Source organism: Bombus impatiens, unplaced genomic scaffold, assembly GCF_000188095.3.
Source record: "Bombus impatiens unplaced genomic scaffold, BIMP_2.2 scf_0645, whole genome shotgun sequence".
NCBI classification, from domain to species: domain Eukaryota; kingdom Metazoa; phylum Arthropoda; class Insecta; order Hymenoptera; family Apidae; genus Bombus; species Bombus impatiens.
The window spans coordinates 25,170-31,031 of NT_177064.1; positions in this window are offsets into that span (position 1 = coordinate 25,170).

Here is a 5,862-nt window from a genome sequence, read left to right on the forward strand (position 1 = left end):
AAAACAATTTTTAAAGAAAAAAAAAAAAAGGAAAAAAAAAAAAAAAAAAAAAAAAACTTGTTCGATCAATGTACATATTTTTCCTTACTTTCTATTACTTTACAGCCATTTGGTAGACGAGTGACGGAATTCACGTCACGGAATAACGTTGTGTCTTTACTAATCTTTAGACACACAGATCCAACCGACACAGTATACTGACAAAAAGGAGGAGATTCTATGAAATTGCTGCGTGGCAACCATAGACCACACACTGTTTTTACGGCAAAAAACATCGCAACGAGTCTTGGTTGGGTCGTCTTTCGTAACAGTTCGCTTATTCAGCAGATATGCCGTTTCGGATTACCTCCTGTTCCGATCGATGTATTGCTTTGGCAACTAAGTGATTGCGGATTTTGTCCATACCACCTAATGAAAAAATCCGCAATCATTTAATTGCCAACCCAATAGTTGCCAAAGCAATAACATGCCTTATCCGATACCCAGTTAGTGATTACTCGATACTTCAATGAGCAGATGAGATACAAAAATTACACGACGATCGGATCTTGTCCAAGGATGCAGCAATTTGTCCTGGCGGAATTTGTCATTTGCGTCTGATTGACGGCTCAAGGTTATAGAGAAAACATCACTACAAAAATTCACCGTTTATTGTGAATACCAAAATGTATTTAAAATTGTATCTTGGGTTTAATAAACATCTTAAATAAAAAAAAAAAAATACGGTTCAAGGTTATAGAGGGCAACGGTTTTGTTGATCGAATATCTTGCTGTATTGTTTTTTAAGCGAAGTTTCAGCTTCGCTGGAAGGTTTGAATCGTTCGTTTGTACAGTTCAAACGAATATTACGAATAATTTTAATATGAATATTACGAAGTACTGTGTCACTAACCAGTTAGCTATTGCGATTTCTTTGAAAAGCGTGTAGCTGAAACGCGTGGCAAAAAGTAATCGATGACGAGTATACTCGTCAAACACAGAAGTCGAAAATATAGAATAAAAATTTTTTTTCATTTTTCCATCGAGACAACGATCTACAGTGAGGCCCGTTATAACGAGACGCGATAAAGTGCACGATAAAGTGCACGCGTACCGAGCGACTACAGTGAGATCCGTTATAACCGCACGCGTACCGAGCGAAAATTCAAAGTCGATTTTCTCGAAAACAAAGCCTCGAACGAAAAATTTTTATTCCATATTTTCGACTTCTTTTTTCGCGTAGAATCGCCCCCTTTCTGCTTGGTACCACCAGTTACCAACCACCCTGCATACCAAACAAAGTCTCGACTAATATCAAACTATAGTTCAATTAAACTAAAATATCAGAATTAACTTTTTAACTTTAACTTATTTAGAAAAGATATCAGAAGAAAAAATTTTGTTTTCTTTTTATTTAAATTTTTCCATCGAGACAACGATCTACAGTGAGATCCGTTATAACCGCACGCGTACCGAGCGAAAATTCAAAGTCGATTTTCTCGAAAACAAAGCCTCGAACGAAAAATTTTTATTCCATATTTTCGACTTCTTTTTTCGCGTAGAATCACCCCCTTTCTGCTTGTACCACCAGTTACCAACCACCCTGTATAATCAAATTGTAACGAAACGACTGTCTTATTTTTGAATTTTATTATCGACAGGGCTGGTCGCAACACAAAATATTGCCATTATTACCAATATTGCCAAAACAGCTAACTGGTTAAATTGAGTTTTCAACGTGTACATATCAAGATCGAACAACAAGAGTAAAAAATTCGTCCGAAGAATGTAAAGAATAGGAAACTCGACATAGATCTTGGAATAAATTCGACGAGAAACAAACCAGAGATTGTTTCCCCATTTCCAAGATAACGTGCGATACGTTTCCCTTTTATTTCGATTTATCTGGCTCGTTTTTCGGATCATGGATCGGTGTTTTCTAAAACATCTTTTCGTAGTAATTTGGGCAAGAACGCGGATACATAAGCCGGAAATTTAAATATAATTATCCGAGTAATGGTGCGAAATGCTATCATAAAGCATTTTATCTTCGGTGAATCTCAGAGCGTATGGTTTCGCTGGTTCCTCTATTTATTCATCGATACTTGTTGGCGGTAAGGAAAACGAGCCAAAGAGCCAAACGGAAGAGGCAAAACGTCTGGACGGCACGTAGGGACCACGTCTGCCTCTTCCGGCTTTATTTATTTTCGGCGGCGAAATGTTGTTCTTAACCTTTCGACCAGGCGAACGAGTTATGTTGCTCGGCATTTTCGAAGATTAGAAGGCGTCTGAAAGAGAAACAGCTCTCTTCCATCGACAGGATGATGATATTAGTCAGGGCCAGGGTATAATAACCACCACCGCTTTAACCTGTTAACTGACTGGTTTCTAAATCGAAAGCATTCTCCGCGCTACACAGTTGAAACTGAGCCCCCTTGTTACGTGTTTGCAGGGTGCAGATTGAGGCAGGTTACGTTAATGTGGAAGAAATGTGCACAAAAATATTTAAATAGCTTTGCTGGTAATTTCGTTTAATTTCGCGAATCACATAGAAACGTTATAGAATAGTAAAAATATCATATATCTAGTTACGTGGTATGATACCGCACCTCCTTTCGAACAGGTGAACACATAATGAAACGTCGTGAAAATAAGAACAAGAACAACGCGTAAATGAAAATAAAAACGATGATATTTCTAGAAATGATATATTTAACTGTATTCCTAAGAATTTCTATCTGAAATATATGTTACTTGTACGTTTATACTGATACATTACTTATTTAACAAATCACAATCATTTATTACATTTACTTATTACATTTGTTACTCTTAACGAATCACAATTGAATTTCTGAGCAGCGACAGAGGATTGATAAATGCGAATTCATTTGTTCTAGTTAATTCTACCAAATGTCCAAATTGGACAAATTGTGAATGTGAAGTTTTAAATTAAAAAAAAAAAATTTGTTCTAGTTTGTGCTTTCTGTACTTATACAGAGTCAGTTGTATTCACAAAGGATATGACCTGATAAACACGAAGATGGTACCCCGCTGGGGGTAGTCACCCACATGTTATATTATTATACCACTAAGCTATGATATTTTACCAAATATCCTACTGGACAAATTGTAAAATTTAAATAAATAAATATAAAAAAAAGTTGTATTGCAATTATAATCGCGTAATTAAATTATCACTTGCCAGATGTAACGATAACCAGAATTACGTACGAGAAAAGCAACTAAAATTGAGCCGACGTAACTGGAGACTCTGTGGTTTAATAATTAGCCTAAATACACTCCGCTGATAGCCAATATAATAACAAACAAATAAAATTTATATATACAAGCCAGCCTCGTATTAATAAAGCATTACATCACATGGCGTGATACAGAGGTATAGATGAATTATCTTATAGCTATTAGATATAAATCTTGCTCGTCCTTTCAGGTAGTTAACAGGTTAAGTGACGTGCGTAGCACAGAACAGCGTTCGCAAGAAAAAGAAAAAAAACAAAGAAAAACATTGTCGTGGCACGTGCGGCAGAGAGTGAAGTTTATTTTCATCCGCTCGTGGCGAAGAGTGCCAGGGTACAATGCAACGAAGAGACACCAGGCGCTGGATCTCTCAACGGCAGAGTTTTATGTCCAGGAAGAGACACACGGATATTTCAAGAGTGGCTCGTAACGATTTATGGCGTCAAGTTTAGTAACGAGAGAGACAGAGACAGAGAGAGAGAGAGAGAGAAAACCACAAGGTGAACTAAGTTTCACAATTTCAGAGTCTATTTTCTTTTTAATTTCACAGAGGCAAGAATACTAGGAAGATGAATCGTAACAAGTGTGTTATTAGGAAGATATAACCAACGTACTGCAATAATTCAAATTTGATTATTATCGATTTAGAGTTTGAAACGTTGAATCGAAGATTCAAAGAGTGTTTGGATCGTAGCGTCGCAGGCGCCAGTGCTACGTCGAAATAGATGAAAGTTTAAAACCAGAAGATCGGACGAGAGACTACACGAAATTCTGTAACTGTAAGCTCATTCTAACGCGAGATCAAAATCAAAGAGTACTTGTAGAAGACACTGTAAATGGCAAAATTGCAGGATTTCGATTTTTTATTGAAAAATGTTCCACGTGCCAATGAGGATACCGTGGTATAAAATTGAAGCTCAATTTTAATCATATCATTAATAATAATGATTAGAATATAATGTCGTCTTTATAGAAAAGCAGATAAAAGTAGCAATAAATTATTAGTCAATTGTTTGTTGACTTTTGTCTATGCCATCTGAATGGAACATGGAGTTTTCTTTACAACTAAGAGGTGTACTATATATACAGGTTTTCCTACGGATACGCTTTTCCTGTTCACGAATTTCCACTACATTCAATACATCGTTTTTCTGTTCCTCGCGAAAAATCTGTTTCTTCGCGCTCACAGCGTTTTCTACAGATACGCCTTTCTTTTCCAACAGTTTCCATTACATTAACGCATAAGTTTTCTTTTTGCTCCTGACAAACTTGTTTCTTGCCACTCACGGCGTTCCCTACGTGAACTCTTCGATTTACAAAATATCGAAACCAAAGACTCAAATGTAAGAAACAACAAATTAAAAAAAAAGAAAAAAAAGGATTACTTCCAAAAGCTAGGAGCGTAGAAGATTTGGCATAATCTCGGATTAGAGACGAGTACGGTGAATCTTTGAATGACCGAAGCTTCTGGATTTCACGGTGAGATCACATATTTTTTTTTATTATTATTATTTAATTTGTACTTTACAATTTGCCTAGCTGGACATTTGTAAGTTACACATTTTTGTAACTTAATTGTTAAATAACGTGTGGATGGGTACACCCAGCAGGATACCATCTTCGAGTTTGACTATTTTATTACTTTAGTGAGGTCAGTGGGGTGTTTTTTTTTTTTTTTAGTCTTCTTTCTACGAGAGTTTTGCTCGCTTCAGCAGCCAGCTCAAAATTACTGAAAATTCTCAATAAGAGAATTGACTGTAAATATGAATAAATAAAAAAAAAGCAACCAGCTGGTTTCGATCTCTTCCGATTTCTTCTTTGACCGCTGGTATTAGATCACATATAAGTCCGCCGATTTTTCTACAGCTGCGTGCTCTTCGTCTCATTGGAAAATTTCGATTTTTCAACACGCGCACAGTGAAACTGTGTCTTGTACCTCGAACTTGAAACTGTGTCTTGTAGCTCGAACTTGAAACTGTGTCTTGTAGCTTGAACTTGAAACTGCCAACGGTGGCCACAAGAAGAAGCGCGGTTGTTATCGACCGCTGTTGATAGCCTTGACAATTCGGTAGACTGTCGCTAATTGTAACCCCTGCAGCCGCCGAATATTCCCGAAGACAACGGGGCATAGTTTGTCAGAACTTCGAAATTCCAAGAACAATGATCGACGGCTCGATGACGACATGGCCGGGATGCAAAAAGTTAATGATTATGATACACCGAGTGAGGCAAAAGCGAATATTGGAATCTAGAATTTTATCTTAGAGTTTCTCGCCTTTAGAATCGTTCTAGACAAAGTGTATCTTTAAAAATAAAATTGGTTATTATTATAATCATCGTTAAGAGAAGGCGATTATGACGCTATTGTTCTTCGTCTATAACAATTAATATTAGATTGGCAACTAAATGATTGCGGATTTTGTCAATACCATCTAATGACAAAATCCGCAATCATTTAATTGCCAAAATCACTTAGTTGCCAACCCATACATATTTGTTATTTTATTTTGTCAATAATTTAATAATATTAATAAGTTCGTCTCCCATAAATTACTATGTAAAGTAATTATAATGTGGCGGATGGAAAGAGAGTTTTGCGTTTCGTCCCGGGACTACCGGAGG